The sequence below is a fragment of the Pholcus phalangioides genome, unplaced genomic scaffold (genome assembly GCF_987345545.1).
Source record: "Pholcus phalangioides strain wild (caught in Gottingen) unplaced genomic scaffold, Ppha-v1.0 ptg000003l_1, whole genome shotgun sequence".
NCBI classification, from domain to species: domain Eukaryota; kingdom Metazoa; phylum Arthropoda; class Arachnida; order Araneae; family Pholcidae; genus Pholcus; species Pholcus phalangioides.
In genome coordinates, this window is record NW_028301596.1 from 23,610,756 (window position 1) to 23,629,944 (window position 19,189).

Sequence of the window (19,189 nt, forward strand, 5' to 3'; positions counted from 1 at the left end):
AAACTGGTACAGGCATGCGTATGCAAATAAAGAGAAATGGAACCAATCAGAGTACGGCGCTGCGGTCGGCAACGCCTATATAACACAACAAGTGTCTGGCACAGTTGTTAGATCGGTTACTGCTGCTACAATGGCAGGTTATCAAGATTTAAGTGAGTTTGAACGTGGTGTTATAGTCGGTGCACGAGAGATGGGACATAGCACATCTCTGAGGTAGCGATGAAATTTGGATTTTCACATACGACCATTGCATGAGTGTACCGTGAATATAAGGAATCAGGTAAAAAATTAAATCTACGACATCGCTGTGGCCGGAAAAGGATCATGCAAGAATGGGACCAACGACGCCTGAGGAGAATCATTAAACGTGACAGACGTGCAACCCTTCCGCAAATTGCTGTAGATTTCAATGCTGGCGATCAACAAGTGTCAGCGTGTGAACCATTCAACGAAACATCATCGATATGGGCTTTCGGAGTCGAAGGTCCACTCGTGTACCCTTGATGACTGCACGAAACAAAGCTATACGCCTCGCCTGGGCCCGACAACACTGACATTGGACTGTTGAGGACTGGAAACACGTTGCCTGGTCTGACGAGTCTCGGTTCCAATTGCTTCGAGCTGATGGACGTGTACGGGTATGGAGACAACCTCGTAAATCCATGGACCCTACATGTCAACAGGGGACTGTTCAAGCTGGTGGAGGCTCTGTGATGGTGCATGATATGGGATCCCTCATACGTCTAGATACGACTCTGATAGGTGACAGGTACGGCACAAGCATCCTGTCTGATCACCTGCATCCATCACATGTCCATTGTGCATTCCGACGGACTTGGACAATTTCAGCAGGACAATGCGACACCCCACACGTCCAGAATTGCTACAAAGTGGCTCCAGGAACACTCTTCTGTCTTTAGACACTTCTGCTGGCCACCAAAATCCCCAGACATGAACATTATTGAGCACATCTGGGATGACTTGCAACTGCTGTTCAGAAGAGATCTCCACCCCCTCTTACTCCTATGGATTTATGGACAGCCCTGCAGGATTCATGGTGTCAATTACCTCCAAGACAACTTCAGACACTAGTCGAGTCCATGCCATGTCGTGTTGCGGCACTTCTGCATGCTCGAGGGGGCCCTACACAATATTAGGCAGGTGTACCAGTTTTTTTGGCTCTTCAGTGTATATACAATGGTGAAATAAATTAAGAGAATTTGCATATTTTTTTATCGAATTTCATGAACTGAACTGAACTGAATGTAAAACCACTGCTTCTCGACAAAAATGCAAATCTTGTACGTCAAATACGTAAGCATACACGTGTGTGTAGGCGGAGCGAGTAGAGAAACAGGCTTTATAAGCGCGCGTGAGTTAAGACGCATTTCATTCGCTAGCACACCTCTGGGAATTTCTTGATGTTATTTTGCAGCAATCGGTTAATTTCAAATTGAAACAGTAAAAATCAGTAACCACCAACGTTTAGATGATGAAATGAGATGCGAATTGGGGGGAGGCTAGAAGCAGGCCAATCTCAAGTCCAGATTTGTAAAGAGTTCAATTTAATGTTCAGCGTCGTGTGTAACTTATGGAAACAGTTCCAGGATACCGGATCCATCGAGAGAAAGCCTGGGCAAGGTCGTCCAAGAGCCACAATGGCCAGAGAAGATCACCATTTGTCGATTATAGAGAGGCGTAACAGGAGTGCTACAGCTTCTCAGTTCTCTCGTGACTTGTATGCAGCTACAGGAACCCGTGTATCAAGGGTGACTGTTTCCAAAAGACTTCATGAGAGAGGGTTGTTTGCAAGAAGACCTGCTGTTTGCGTCCCGCTCACTTCTACGGACAGGAGAATCTGTTTATCATGGTGCAGAGAGCATAGAGATTGGAGTATGGATCAATGGGCGACCGTTCTCTTCACTGATGAGTCCCGGTTCAGCCTAAGCACAGATTCTCGTCGTACGTTCATATGGAGAGAACCAGGAAGCCGCTACCTACCCTCCAATGTCCGTGAAATCGACCATTATGGCGGAGGAGGTTTAATGGTCTGGGCAGGCATCATGTTGGATGGCGCACACCTCTCCATGTATTTGAAAGAGGCACTGTGACTGGTGTGAGGCATAGGGACGAGGTCTTGGAGCCCTATGTTCACCTTTTCAGGGGTGCAGTTGGCCCTGAGTTCATTTTAATGGACGATAACGCGAGGCCACATAGAGCTCTTCTGCTCGACGATTTTCTAGAGAGTGAGGATATTCGCCGGATAGATTGGCCAGCCAGATCTCCAGACCTTAACCCTATAGAGCATGTCTGAGATGCTCTGGGGAGGGCAATTGCAACTCGCAACCCCCCCCCCCCTCCAGGAACCATCCAGGGAATGAAAACAGCGTTGCTGAACGAATGGGACCAATTGCCACAGGAAATGATAAACTGCCTTATTTCAAGTATGAAATCACGCTGCGAGATCTGTATATCTGTAAGAGGGGACCATACCCCCCTATTAACCTATCTATTAACCCATTTTTTTGTTTATTCTGCAACCGCTGTTTCATACCTTCCGATTCCAAGGAGTGTTACGCACGATCATGCATGTGTATTACAATTATTGAATGGTTATTTGTTTTGTATTGTATCAATGTATGTACATATCAAATTTCATTAAAATCGGTTAATATTTGTAATGAATTACAGAACGCCTTATAATTTTGGTCCCGTCAGTGGCAGATTTTATTGTATAAAATTGTTAAGTATCGACAAAAGGCAATTAAAGTTGCTATATCTCCATCATCTCAGAAGGAAACAGAGGGATAGACGTATGTGGGTACATCCTATTGATGAACAGGGACCTTCATATGGTGTTTTTAAAGGTATTTATGGCAAATAATTAAAAAATTCCATGCGAAATCATCTTTAAAAAGTAGCCAAAGATGCGGCCGAATTCTATCAACATCGTATGAATAGCTCAGAATAACCTAATGTGCAAAACTTGTATGTGCGGATGCGGAGTCGCATGAAAACTTTGAAGTTGCGGGCGAATTTCGCCTTGTCTGAAAGGCTTAGTATATACCAATTGTTAAAACTTCTTCCGGACCCGCATCCGCTCCACCTGAAAGGGGCCTTATCTTGAGGTGGCGATCGGCTCTCGCGTCGAACCGGTACATCGTTGCGCTGTTGCCGAGACCTGGAAATCCTGTCGACTTCTTTGGTGAACACTGAGTTCCACAATCGAATGAGCGGTTGACAATTCCGATGACACAGTTGCGCTTTCAGCGATTATTGGAGTCACTAAAAGGATCTGGTTGGCTTATTTCGCTAAGACGTCGAGAGGCTGTTCCGAAGTGCACAGGATGCTCTGCACGTGCGGCGGGAGTAGGTTCAGGAACAGTGATTTCAGGAAATCGTTGCCGTGTGAACTTTTAGAAAATTCTCGCATACTTCGTAGAAGGGCTGCAGGATGTTGACTTCCACGAGAGCTGTAGCAGGAGCCTGGTTTTGGCTTGTTTTGATTGGGCGTATTCGAAAAGTAAAGTATTCTTGAGGTTTTTGTAGGTGAATTCAGTTGCGTCCACAGATTGAAGTAGTGGTTTCGCAAGCTTCAGTTCGTCTGGGCCAAGCGCGCTGATGATGAGTTGGAACTTCGTGAGATCATCTTCGATCTTGTGAATGAAAAACAATGACTCTGCGCTGCTGAAGAAGAGTTCAGGTTCGTGTAATGGCGTAGCGAGGGGGGGGGGTATGGTCCCCAACCCCGTACAGGGCCGTATTTACGTTTTTGCCGACTGTGGGCTATACAAATTTTGCTGCCCCCTCCCATGCCATAACTAATAAATCATAAACAAACAAAAGACAAAAAAGTGGTACTGTATATAGTTGCGCCTAAATTTTACTTTTCTGTCGTGTATTTTTATCCTACTCTGGGGGGGGGGGTGCTCAACCTCCGGCCGTTACACATCGATGAAGAACACTGATAAATGTAATTTACATTCTAATATGAAAGTATCTCAGCACCATTGTCTAGTGCTGAGATACTTTCTTCATACTTGGTTATAGTCTAGCAACGAAATCGGGAATGCATTACATAATATATATACATATCATATGTTTAACCGCACATCCTAAAGTGTATTATGAAATTATTTTTCGTAAATACTGTTATGAAATTGTTTCGTTTACCGATTAACATTCTAGAAGGGGGTCCGCCAGTGGTTTGTGCACTCGTGTGATTTAAATGCTTGCATTACTTAAATGTACAGAGTGTCCCACAATCGCCTGACGGATTTCAAAATGGGAATAGCAAGAAAACAGTGACAGATATTGAAGTCATTTTGGTGGAATGTTAATGTGCGAAGTCAGGAATTTCAGCTACGTCATTCATGTTTCAAGCTGTGGTGAGATTCGATTTGTATTTTATCTCACAGATGGCGGCACTTGTAAAGCCGACGCTATTGGATTGTCGCGCGGGAAATCGCAAGAGAAGCGATCAAACCATCAAGAGCTTAACATGTCGCTCCGTAGATTTTTTATTTCGTCTTATGTTTCGTGTTGTAAATAAATAATTATTTTAAGAAATTAATCAATTATCCTGAATCCATCATTTTATCCAAATCACGCAACCTCATAACCCAAAGTATGGTGACCGCGGACTTCAAACAAGTTCCAGTTTCTTCACTGCAGCACGAGGCAATCTACTGGTGTTTCCCGTGAGTGAACTTTCGCTTTCCGGAACTTGACATCACATTTCCTGGATTTTCATCATGGAAGTAAGTGCCGTTCAGGTACCACTTTTTAACCACCATGATCCAGCGCTGTGGTTTATCATGTGTGAAAGCACTTTCGCTCTCGCTGTTCCGAAACCGATAACCGAATCTGTCACAAAGTACAACTATGTTGTCGCGAATCTGCCTCCGGAAAGTGCGGCTCTTGTCCGGGACATTCTCGTTAATCCGCCGGCCACGGATCCGTATGAAAGGCTGAAATCGGAACTGATTAAACGGTCGAGCGAGTCGTCGTCCACTCAACTTCGAAAGCTCTTAACATGCGGGTCATTGGGAGATCGGAAACCATCCGACATTCTCCGCGAATTGCGACGACGAGCGGAATCGCATTCTGTCTCCGACGAATTGCTGATGGAGCTTTTTCTCCAACACCTACCGGCATCAACTCAGTCCATTCTCGCTGCTGTCACTCCACTCGTTCTCGAGAAAGCTGCTCAACTCGCCGACAAAATTCATGAAGTGAACCCTCAGCATGTTGACGCAGTTGAGAAACCGCAACAGCCGGATTCCGTCGCGCAACTTCGGGACGAAGTGGCTCAGTTACGCCGCGAGTTGAAAAACATCCTGCGTTCGCGCAGCAACTCTCGCCAACGTACCTCACGTGCGCGCAGTCCGCATCCACGATCGGAAAACTGCTGGTATCACAACAAATTCGGCAACAACGCCAAAAAGTGCGTGTCGCCGTGCAAGTTTCAAAAAAACGGGGCGGGCGAGGAGTAATCGCGACATGCTCCTTGCCACAGGCATCTCGTCGCCTTTTTGCCATGGACAGAAATTCCAAAATTCGATTCCTGATTGACACTGGATCCGATGTTTCCATCCTTCCAGCATCACCATCACAACGACGCCGTGACGCCACTATGAAGCTCTCTGCTGCTAATGCTTCATCCATTAGTGTTTATGGTCAAAAGAGGGTGACATTAGATTTCAATCTCCGTCGTAATTTCACTTGGACTTTCCTACTGGCTAATGTTTCCACACCCATCATTGGGGCAGACTTTCTGTTCAACTTTGATCTTGTTCCGGATCTCCGACGACGATGTTTACTGGATAGGACAACAAAACTCAATGCTGACTGTGATCTTCACATTGCTGAAGTTCACTCAATCAAACTCATCGAAGGTGACACCATCTACCACAGCCTTCTCAACAAGTTTCCCGACATCATCAAACCACCACAACCAGGACAACCTGTGAAACACTCTGTCGTGCATCATATCGAGACTGTTGGTCCACCTGTGCATGCCAAACCAAGACGTCTACCTCCTGATCGATTGAAAATCGTGAAGCAAGAATTTCAGCAGATGCTTGACCTCGGCCATTTACGACCATCTAACAGCTGCTATGCATCACCTCTGCACTTGGTCCCGAAAAAGGACAGTGATGAATGGCGTCCAGTTGGTGATTACCGAGCTTTAAATGCACAGACTGTGAAAGACCGGTACAGTGTTCCAAATGTTCTGGACTTTACATCTGAATTGCATGGTAGTAAAATCTTTTCCCACATAGATCTCATCAGGGCCTATCATCAGATTCCAATACTTCCTGAAGATGTCCATAAAAGTGCTATTATCACACCATTTGGGTTGTTCGAGAGCACTCGAATGCAATTTGGCCTTTGCAACGCTGCAGCCACATTCCAAAGGTTTATTGACGAGGTCACTCGTGGACTTCCATTTGTATATGCCTTTGTTGATGACATACTGGTAGCCTCGAAATCACCAGAAGAGCACATCGAACATCTAAGGTTGTTATTCGAACGTCTGCAAATATATGGCCTCAGCATCAAGCCCTCTAAATGTGTATTTGGTGTTTCATCAATTGAATTTTTGGGTTACCAAGTTTCTGGATCTGGCATCGAGCCTTTAACAGATCGTGTTGATTGCATCCTGAACTTTCCTAAGCCAAACACCATCACTCAATTACGACGTTTTCTTGGTCTCTTCAACTTTTATCGTCGTTTTGTGCCCAGAGCTGCACACATCTTAACACCTCTACACAAGTTTTTGGAGGGAATAAAAAACAAAAAGAAATCCAAAAGAGCCACTCAAACCAAGCCAGCTGATATCCTTCAGTGGACTGATCCAGCCGAGCAAGCATTCATCGATGCGAAGCAAGCTTTAGCGGGTGCAACATTACTTCACCATCCAATTCCTGGTGCCAAGCTAAGTCTATGGGTTGACGCCAGTGATTTAGCAGTCGGTGGTTCGCTAATGCAATCAAATGGAAAAGGATGGGAACCCATTGCATTCCTGTCCATGAAACTGACAAAGAGTCAACAGAAGTTCTCCACTTACGACCGAGAACTGTTAGCAATGTACACTGCTGTCAAAAGATTCCGGCACATGCTAGACGGCCGTGAGTTCATAATTTTCACCGATCAGAAACCTCTCGTCTTCGCCTTCAAGCAAAATCCTGATAAATGCAGCCCACGTCAATGGCGACACCTCGACTTCATCTCGCAATTCAGCACTGATGTTCGTCATACTAAAGGTGCAGATAATGTGGTAGCTGACGCTCTTTCAAGAATAGAAATCAACTCGATTTCCAAATCACCATTCCTGGATTTTGACCTTTTTGCAACTGCTCAACGAGAGGATCCTGAATTAAAACAGTTACAGCAAGACAACTCTAGTTCACTGACTTTCAAGTCAATACCAAGTCCATTTGCCGCAACAGAACTGGTGTGTGATGTGTCTACAGGCTCACCAAGACCATTTGTTCCAGCGAGCTTCCGCAAGACTATTTTTCATCATTTCCACAATCTTGCTCATGCAGGTGTAACATCATCTACTCAGCTAATATCTGCAAGATACGTTTGGCCTAACATGAGAAGGAACATCAAAGATTGGGTAAAGTGTTGCAATGAGTGCCAACGCTCAAAGGTTCATAAGCATACCAAAACACCTTTAGGCACCTTTGCAACACCCGATGCAAGATTTTCTCATATTCATATCGATCTGGTTGGACCTCTGCCTCCTTCAGAAGGAAAGACATACTGCTTAACAGTAATTGATCGCTACACCAGATGGCCGGAAGTCATACCTGTAGCAGACATCACAGCAGACACAGTTTGTCGTGCCTTGTTCGATGGTTGGATTTGCCGTTATGGATGTCCATCAACCATAACAACCGATCAAGGACGGCAGTTCGAATCATCACTCTTCAGAGAACTGATCAACCTGCTTGGCACTAGCAGGATTCGTACCACTGCTTACCATCCACAGGCCAATGGCATGGTCGAACGGTTCCACCGTGTCTTAAAAAGCTCATTGAAGGCACATGAGAATCCAAAGTGGACCGTCACATTGCCAGCCATCTTACTTGGTCTCAGGGCAGCCGTCAAGCCGGATATCAAAGCCTCTAGTGCCGAGTTAGTTTTTGGTACATCTTTGAGATTACCTGCAGATCTCTGCACGGATACACCCGGTCAGCTCTCATCAACATACACATACGTACAACAGCTCAGAGAGCGTATGAATAGTATCAAACCATGCAAAACATCAGCTCATGGTCAATCCAAAATTTATGTGCATCCTCAACTGCAAACTTGCTCACATGTGTTTCTTCGAATTGACAAGATCACACCACCTTTGACACAACCATATACTGGACCCCATGAAGTGATTTCTCGTAATGAAAAAAATATCACTTTAAATGTAAATGGGAGAAAGACCTGTGTTTCACTTGACAGAGTGAAACCCGCATTTATCTTTAACGATGTCTGTGTGGAACTTGACAAAAACAAGCTCGAAGAAAAGAAAAATGACACTGTGCCAGTACAACCATATGTCACTAGGTCTGGCAGAAAAGTCAAATTCAGTCCTAGGCTGATAACCGAAATTAATTTTGTTTCGAATTGTGCATCATAATATTTTTTTGCATCTTGTATTTCATGCATCTCATTTATATTATGCATCCGATATATATTTTGTACAGCTTATTGAATTTTCTGCATTTAATTGTACATTTTGCATCATATTTTTTTTAAGTGTATACTTATTGCACATGATTTCCTGCATCATTGTATTATGTCTTGCACATCTATTATTCTGCATCTTATGAATAATTTTTTGTATCACATTTTCATTTTGTATCTCATTTATCGTTCTCTCACCATGTTCCTTCACTGGGGGGAAACTCATGTGGTGAGATTCGATTTGTATTTTATCTCACAGATGGCGGCACTTGTAAAGCCGACGCCATTGGATTGTCGCGCGGGAAATCGCAAGAGAAGCGATCAAACCATCAAGAGCTTAACATGTCGCTCCGTAGATTTTTTATTTCGTCTTATGTTTCGTGTTGTAAATAAATAATTATTTTAAGAAATTAATCAATTATCCTGAATCCATCATTTTATCCAAATCACGCAACCTCATAACCCAAAAAGCCATAACTATTGCATAGTTATTAAAATAAAAAAAAATTAACCTTCTATATGGACAGCCTGTGCCCAAACACCGAATTAAAAAGTTGTTGCTGTCTCTTCTGATGCCAATGAAGAAATTTCTACATTTCTAAGTGCAATATTCGCAGATATATCTGAATTTAAAAATCTGAGAAAAGTTGGGAAAGAAGCGTTGTCCATTAGTTTTTGCCGCTTTTTCTCCCGATTTTCGAATTCACATCTTTCAGTAAATACTTAGGAACAAGGAAATTCTTATTAATTAAACTGCTTTTGTTCCTTCCATTTTTGTTCTTTTTTTTATGCTACTTTTATATTGAAAGCTACATAATAAAAATATAATAATAGTATAGATTATGTAAAAAATCCTTTGAAAAGTTGATTTAGTATTTAAAAGGTTAGAATAATACGTAATTTTATAGATTTTCTTCTGTTATACCGAAATCAATTTTTGAGAAAATTTTTTACGTGGTATTCAAAAATGAGCTGCGTTAAAAATCAGTGACCAAAAATGCGCCACAAAACTTCATGGTTTCCAAAACTTGGCATGTTCATCAGTTTCCAACAATTTTCCAAAAATTCGAAATTCTACAGGTCTGAATAATCAAATTTATTATATTAAATTGATTCTAAATACAAATTGATATGGGATTTATTGAGTGGTAATTAATTTTTTTTTATTCTAATGTATATATTTTATTGTGGTCTTCTGTTTCTATATTTCATTGCATATATTTTTTTGTTGCGATACATGTATTTTAATACAGTACCGCATTTCTTGGAATTACGACCACATGAACATATTCGTCGCTGTATTGGAAAAAAAAATCAATCAATATATGACATTTTGTTTATGAACTTAACATAAGGCTCTGCATCTGCCGCACATTTCTGATATAAAATTGATTTAATGCTTATTTTTAATTTCTCAAATACTTGCTAAATGCTCAGTAATGCTTGTCAAATGCTTGCAAATTTTAAAAATGCTACTCGGTTAATTGACAGTTGAATATCATATGATTCAATAGGCCAATCTCTTGGAAATTGTGTTTTGAAACGAAAATTAACACTGAGTTTCCAGAATCTGAAATACGGATGCACTATGTTCACACCCTTACAGAGGATTCCAAATTACCTAAGATTAAATTGTGGTGATTGTTCATAAATTATCATTAAAGAAAACTCTCACAAAATACAAAATGTATGAACTTATCAGAAATGAGTATCTATATTTGATAATTACCTTGTTTGCGTCAGGAAAGTGTAAAATGAAGAGTTTTTTTTTTCATTTTGTTTAGCAATGCTGCATTTATAACCAAATGTAGTTTTGTAATACTGTACCCAATTAATAAAAATGTGGGTTTTGCTAAGCTCCCCATTTGTCCCCCTCCTTTTTTTCAGGAAAGTCAAGTGAGGACAGCTATCCTTATAGGACCAGTAAACGGAATCGTGTGACCCCGCCTACCATTTTGTATCACAATTTCTTTATATTCCAATTAGTGACTGCAAACAAATGTTGTTCTGGGTTGACCAGCTTCATCCCATTTCGATTCTCAAACAAGTTAAAAAAAATTGTATTGTAATCGAATTCATCCATTCGATTTTATAGCCACTTAACACTGTTTCAAATCCCCCCCCCCCCACAGATAGTCAACCATAGCCCAAAGACACTCACTAAAGCCCCGGCTGGAGAAAATAAAAACATCTTTGTTGCAAAAGATTCTTTCTCATATGATGGTGTCATATGAGAAAGCCCCTGGATTTGTGGCTCCAGAAAGGTGGCAGTTTCACATTCGTCGCCATGACAGTAGGTAACGGTGGAGGCGGAATGAAAATTGTGCAGAAGAGTGTTCGGGATCGGCTGGGTCACCAATTACTGTAGAAGGAATGTGGCGGTTGAAGACAAACACTTCCTTCACAATTCATAGGTAATTAACATTTATTATACAATTAAATTTACAGAACCTACAAGAACAAGTGGACCATGTGACTGTCTCATTTGAGAGGCACAATCAAAACTGGTTAAAAAGTACCAAAGACCTACCAAAGCTGGTGCTCTTTAACCAGCTTTGGTTGTGTCACTCAAACGAGACAGTCACACGGTCCACTCGTTCATCCACAAACTCAGGTCTATCGCCATGGGCAATTTACTACCTAGTGAGTTGTCTGATTTTCAAGTGCTGCCTGAATAGAATCTATCTATATGTTAGAAGTGAAGTGTCAGCTCGAATATTCGTAAAGTTTGTAGACCTGTTGATCGGGGTTGGGTTTTTGACATGACAAGCATCAAAAACTGGTTTAAACCGTCAAAAACCTAAATGAGTGGATAATGTTTTGAATATAATAGGTATAAAAAGATGAAAACTTCTTTTTCCATATTACAAGGTTTTATTTTTAAACATTAATTTATTACAATAATTAAAATGAAATATTAATTATAATTTGCAAATTTAGAATTTTTCGTCATAAAAAGAGTCTAGAACAGCGGTTCCCAACCAGGGGTGCGAGAGATCATTTTTGGGGGTTACAACACGTTGACTGATTGCTCAAGAAAAACGGTGACACAATTAATTGAATTTTTCAATTCCTAAAAAATATGAATCATACTAATATTTTGATGCCTCATCTGACTTCTGCTCACAGAAATGTGTCATATGAATTTTGCATTGCAAAAGTTTCTTTTTCAATCAGCGATCATACTAGTTTTCCATTTTGGTAGAGAAAAATACAATTATTTACCTAAACTTTCATGCTTTGTTTACATTTTTACCTTGTGTTATTAGCATGTTATGCTTAGATTTGATAAAATTTGATACTGTCATAAGAACACATGTGAGACAGAAAAACATTTAAAAAAAATTCAGTCAAGTGTCAAAGAAACATTAATTTATAGTTGTTGCAGTTGGGATCAATAAGAAAAGAACCATTCAATGAAGTTTTTTTTTTCTAAATCCCAAAATTTTTTTTAATTGTAAGTTTTTTTTTATTCTCGTTTTTGAATTAATTTTAAAAAATTAAGCCAAAATTAAATATTAGCCATAGCCAAAAAGACAGTAAAAAATAAGTAAAAGAATGAAAGCATGTCAGTGGATCAGGTGTTGCCCAGGTTCGAATCTTCGACCATTGCTTTTCTTAATATTTGTGAATGACCTTCAGTGCATGTAAGTGTCTGATGTATGCCGCTGACATGAAAATTTACCGTAAGATTGGGAGTATGGAAGATTACATGGCTTTACAGGGAGACCTAGAGCCTCTCCATGATTGGTGTGGGGCTAATTTCTTCTAGCTCAATATTCGGAAATGCCACGTCATCGGCTATACAAGAAAATTTTCATAGACCGAATTTGACTATACTATTGATAGAGTCTCAATCGGTCGTGTATCTGTTACCAAAGACATCTGTGTTTTCTTTGCCTCCAAGCCTACATTCGTCTCGATCTTACTTACTTACTAACCTTAAAACTGTTACGATTTGTTGTGAGCATCAGCAACAATTTCAAATCAATTGTAACAATTTTCAGGACTTATGTGCTCACGAAACTGGAATATTCATGGCTCCCACTCAAAAAATTAGAAAAAACAGGACTAAAAAGTAGGATGATCAGACATGATCATAGCATAACAAAAAAAAATTTTTTTTTCATTATTATTTTTTTCCCATAGCACTATTTCAGTATAAGATTGACTCAAACTTACAGAAATGACTTGGTAACAAAAAATTTTTGGTCAAAACAGTGCACTAGCCAACTACAGATAATTATTTTCTGTTCTCCTCACAATATAAATTAAATTTTTTTTGGAGTCTTCCACAGTCCAATCTGTCAACTCTCTTCAACAATGCACAGTAAATTATGAAAGGATGTAGGATTTTTAAGAATGATGCTCCTTCGAGACCACTTTTAAAAGCAAAGTGCCAAATGTGTAAATTACAAGCTCTGATGTTTATTTACATTGGAAGTCAAGGTGAATCGGATGATTTTACGCATTGAAATCCGTATTTTAAAGGGATTTGTTTACATTTTACTGTTTAATATCAGTGTAATCGTTTTTAAGAAGATCATGAACACAAGAACTTTCATTTCTAGCTCTTTGCTAAGTATTGTATATATTGTTTATGCTCCTGCACATGCCCTAAAAATACAGACAATGGAATGCTATTGGGTAGCAACAGAATCACCAAACCTAAAATAGGTCTATGTATCCAACTGCTTTATAATGCAAACTGTCATTTCACCTATACACTAACTGTGCACCATAATTTTGAATGATGAATGTTATTTACTATCCATGAAAGTTACTGTCCAAAATTGTAAATAATATAATTTATGACTGCAATCTTTTTAACTTGCCAATTTTTCTGTGTCAATTGGAAATAGGCCTGTTTGGCAAACTTTTCGCCTGCCTAAACCACGATCAAATATTTTGCGATGGTCCCCTATTTTTGAAATGTGCAATATATATAATCAACACGATTTGAAACCTGATATGTTCAAATCAAATATAAAAGAAGTCTTTAAGGGCCGGCCGTATTCACCGACATGGTTTAAACTGTAGTCACAATTTTTTGATAAGAGATCGACATGGATTGGTTAAATTCAGGTTTTTAACCAATCTATATTGATCTCATATCCAAAAGTTGTAACTACGGTTTAAACCATGTCGGTGAATACGGCCCTAAAAGTTATAACTGAGTATTGAATGTTCATGTTATTATGTTTATGCCTTCCCGTATGTATTTCTCTTCTTTTTTTTTTGTATTTCTTTCTCTTGCCTATCTCTATAATTGGGCAATGCTTGCCTGTTGAGATGTGAATAAATAAATACATTTTTTTCTCTGTGGTTTTCTTTGAAAGTGGTTTAACCAAGGGTGCTTTTGTGTTCCATGGATAATTTGTGCCAGTGAGATGAAGTCCACGGACCCTCTGTGCCAATGTCAAAGCAAGTGAGTGAGGAAAAAAATCTTGTTAATAGCAACAAATCCCTGTTTATAGGAGTCAGATCAGCTGCAAAGAAATAAATTTTCAAATGGCTCTGCCAAGCAAGACAGACACACATACCGTATATACTCATGTATAAGCCGACCCCCCCCCCACTTCAGGACCACCAAAACCGCAATAAATTGAAAACCTGTGTATAAGCCGACCCCAAAAAAATCGGTGCATTTTTGGGAAAAAAATTCTTATATTTTTATGCAAAATTAATAGCTTCCGGAAATTTACAATAGAAAATGATTCAAACTTTTTAATCCATTTCTTCTGAGTCTCCAAGCTCATCGTAATCGATCATATCATCATATGGGGTGCGGCATCTTCATTTTTATCTTCATCTGGGCTGGCATCGCCATTGTCACTTTCAGAGGATATCATCTTCAGTTCTGTCCATCGCATTGCTGATGCAACACTTTTTGAAGGATCGGATGATAATTTCGGTGGAAACAGAATTCCACGCCTCGTGCACACTAAGCCAATGTCAGGTTTCTTCCAGGCACCACCTTTTTGTAGTTTCTTTATCATCGGGACTCATCCATTCGATCCAGAAATTTCTCAGTCTTTGAAAGGCTTGTTGATGTTCACATCTAAAGGCTTCACAATCGACGTTAGCCCACCTGGTATAAAAGCCAATGATATTTTCGGTTTCTTTGCCTCGGCTTCGACATTATCGGTTCTTTGGGGGTTTGAACATATCCCATACCAATAATGCCGGTTTCTCGAACACTGCTCCGGGCCTTTTGTTCCATATTTCCTGGATCCATTGTAGAATGCCCTTTTCATCCATCCAGCCCTTTTCCTGGGCTTTCACGATCTTTCTTGGTGGGAACTTCATGTTCGAAGGAATTTTCTTCCTTTTGAAAATCACAACTGGAGGCAATTTCTTTCCATCGGCCATGCACGATAGCATGACCGTAAATCGTGTTTTTTCGTGCCCAGTTGTTCTAACAAAGATGGTTTTTTTTCCCCCGAGTTCATCAACAGTTCTATTGCTTGAAAAATGGAAAGTAACTGGAGTTTCGTCCATATTACCGATTTGTGACAGTTCAAATCCATGTCTTTTTCGCAGTTCAATTATGAATTTCTGGAAAGATTCAATTCTGCTTTCCAATTTTTCTGGGAGTTTTTGTGTGATCTTTGTTCGCTGGCGTAAGCACAGGTCGAAACAGTTCATGAAACGAGTGCACCAACCTGAGGATGCATAGAACTTTTCTGGATTTGTGTCTTTGAATTTAACACTCTCAGCTAGTTTCGATGCTTTCGGACGAATGGCTGTCCTTGCCACGATTGTACCTTTCAGTCTGAGGTGTAGCACCCATTCATTCAATTCCTTCTCAAGTTCAGGGAACACAGATACTTTTCCTCGAAGAGTCTTTTTTGTCTTTCGCATGGCTGAAACTTTCGCTTTCATTTTCCGCCATTCTCTCACTTGTTTCTCTTTGACGTTATATGTCCGAGCTGCAGCACAGTTATTGTTTTCTTCCGCGAATTTGATAACTTTCAGTTTGAAAGACGCATCATATGGAAATATTTTTGCTTTCTCCATTTTTGATCGTTGATACTTACTGATACAACACTAGATCAATGATTTTTCTGTGGGTGATCATGACTTGTACTACCCAGGAAAAAAATTACCACGTGGATTTAACCTGGAAAGTACTAACACAACCGCCATGTATAGATACAAAAATCACTCTGATGATTTGCAACACCATCTATCGCTACAAAAATTACTACTGATTGCGGGGATCAATATTTTCTCGTCAAAAACTGACCCGTGTATAAGCCGACCCCCCCCCCCACTTGAGGAACGAATTTTTCCACAAAAAAACTCGGCTTATACACGAGTATATACGGTACTTTATATGTCCTCAAACCATAAAGAAGAAAGTTCCCTTAGTAAAAACTTTTGAAGAAGCCTGTACAGGTGTATATCAACTCTGTTTGCCACCAGGAATAATAACCACCCAAGGTACCGCTTAATATAAAGTCATGAGTGAGAAGGGCATATCCTATCAACACCCACCCTCAAAATATAGCAACAAAAATGCTTTGATCAATCTTAAAAAAAAAATCTGCCTTTCAACTCCCACATGCTTTTATTTACATGAGGACCTGAAGTTATTGAGAATAAAGAATAATAAAGAAGCTCTTTGCTGAGCATTTTAAATATTGTTTATGCCTCTGCATACCCAAAAAATACAGAAGACAAATGTTATGCTATTGGGTAGTATCACCAAACCTAGAGTAGGCCTATGTATCCAACTGCTTTGTAATGCAAACTGTTGTTTCACCTACACATAAAATGTGCAATATGAATGTCAGTTACTGTCCAAGACCATGAAGCAGTAAATACAAAATTATTTTTTCCATCCAGACCAGGGTATGAAAAAAATTATGATTTTTTTTTTAAAAAATCATAAAAAATAGTATTTTTTTTATTTAAATCAGATTTTTTTTGATTTAAAGTGGATTTTTATTAAAATTAACTGACTTATTAATTAAAACAAATCTCATTAATCATTAAGAATGTATATTTTCATATAACCTAACTGTTTTATTCCCCTAATTGCTCAAATTTAATTAAGCATTAGTGAATAAACTACAAACAAACTAAAAAGCAAAAAATCTGTGTTTATTTACATGAAAGGTCATTTAGCCCAAATTAACTTCATAGATTAACATTTTTTTTTATAGAGAAAAGTGTTTTTATTCATGAGGTCCCCCCCTATTAAAGTGAATGAGTGGTTGCAACTCAGTATCACACATATGGTGCAGACATGTCAATTCACTCGCACAACCAAGGGACCATTAGCATCAACTAAATAAAACAAATTCTATTGACAAGACTGTTTCTTGCATAATTAATGGATGTGTTTCCGACTTGCATATATATTATGTTGCTTAACCGTTTACAGGCCAATGTTCCATAAATGGAGCATAGTTTTCATTTACAAAAATATCAGATAAAAATTGATTAAAATATTTCAGGTTTTTTATCGTATATAGACAAGAGTTCAAAGTATTTTTTGAAATATATTCGGAAACTTTAGGTTGATATAAACATTTTTGACAGAATTTTGAAATTTGACATTTTTTTGGCATTTTTTCCCTATTTCGATAAAAATTTGCCAAAATTTCAATTTTGAAGTAAATTGAAAATTATTTTGTGTGTTTCTTCCACTTAATGTATCAATCAAAGTAAATCAATTAGTTTCTTTGTACTGTTAAACGTTAAAGAGCTATGTGCATTCAAAAATGCATGTTCCAGTTATGGAACATTGGCTTTTCAAGAGAGCGGGATTCTAGGGATATCTAATGTGCAGTGCGCTGCTTTGATTTGCCCATTCTAACCCCAGGGTGGTTGTCATCGTTCAACATGTGTATAGAGGCTAATTCTGGGTAATATGACACAGAGGAATGTGCTTTCTGGGGTGGATTGTTTATATTGGGTGAGCACTTTTTTATTCTTGAATTCTTAGAAATGTATATTTTTGTGAACTTCAGACTAATCAAACCAAGTTCGACAATCTTAGATAATCTTGTTTTGTTCAGCTGAGTGTAACCATATCAAAAAGGTATCTTACATTAGAAGAAGCTGTAGGATATTAAGAAACTCTTTCAGATTCCGAATTACAGGATGCAGATATATGTCAATTACGTGCTAATGAAAATAGGAACATCATGGATGAAGATTATATTGTTTCGAATGATCTACAGTAGTATCAACGGTTCAAACTATTGCATGTGAAATGCTATGTAATTTTGCAACAACAAGGATGAGGTGTTAGAAAACTCCTGAAATGTGTTCTTCAAAAAATGTAGGGCAGAAAAAAGGAGCAAAACCCAAGTGCAACACTCAAGTTTCAAGAAAAGGCAAAACAGTTTTGAGCGATCAGCAAAAAAAAAAATTATTGGGATAAAAAAAATTCCTTCTAGAATCCGATCAAAACCTTGGCTCTGGATTCCATTGGAAAAAATTTGCCATATGACCATTACAGCACGTTGGATAATTCATTCAGAGTTGCGAGAAGCGGATCGTGACAATTGAACCTTCTACAAACGAAGGAAGGGTTAATTATTTATCCAGGTTCACGTTGTCAACTGAAAAAAATATGTCAGGTCATCTGATGGCCATCATATTGTCTGCGATGAAAGGACGGTGTGCGGTTTGCCAAAAAAAACACTATGTATAAATGCTACCAATGTGACAAACGGGCCCATCAAATATGTTTTCATTCTTTTAACGCGGTTATTAGAAACAAATTTGAATTTTCAGCACTCATTTTTATGCTAAAACAACCAGTATGTGTTGCGAATTTGAATTTGTAGTAGAAAATAGAAAATTTTGTGTGATAACTGTACTGCAGAAGTAAATAATCGTTAGAATACAGGCGATACCAGTTTTCGCTTTCACCTCTTCCCAAGTGCCAAACAATCGTGAAAAACAAAGAAAATAATTTCAAACTTCAAAGTTCATCTATGTATAGGCATGCACAAGGACCTCAAATTCCAAATTTCAAAACAAGTGACTTTGTTCATAGTTCGGCCTTTAAACGGTTCATAGTTCACATTTTTATTCTTTCAAAGATGTAATGGGTTTTGATAAAAAAAACAAGCAAACTCAAAATTTTAATATGAAAAGTCAAAAGCCCAATGATATTTATGTTGGTACAACATCTATTATTATTTTGAATCAGCAATAAGGGCAAGGCTTTATACCAAAAATTATTCCTCTGTTTTTTAATCGGGGAAACCCTTGTAATACATTGAAAATACTTAGTACAGTTTAAAAAGCTAAGTGATTAGTTCAACTCCCTATATTTTCGGCAATTTTTTTTATCTTGCACAAAATCCAAAAATAAAGCAGTTTTCTTTCTGCACTGTATCTAGGGATTAAATTCAAGTCTATATTTACCCCATAAGATCTTCCATACTTTTAATCACAAACTTCACCATATATCAGTGACATGCATACCATACCAGTTACTTTTACTTCAATATCATTGAATTTATGTAAA

At 38.9% G+C, this 19,189-nt stretch overlaps 1 protein-coding gene across 10 annotated transcripts in view; it reads right to left on the reverse strand.

Moving 5' to 3' along the window:
* The window catches only part of Pcmt (Protein-L-isoaspartate (D-aspartate) O-methyltransferase), a 121,732-nt gene that overhangs the window by 20,165 nt on the left and 82,378 nt on the right, over positions 1-19,189 (reverse strand). The gene's annotated exons all lie outside the window — the stretch shown is intronic.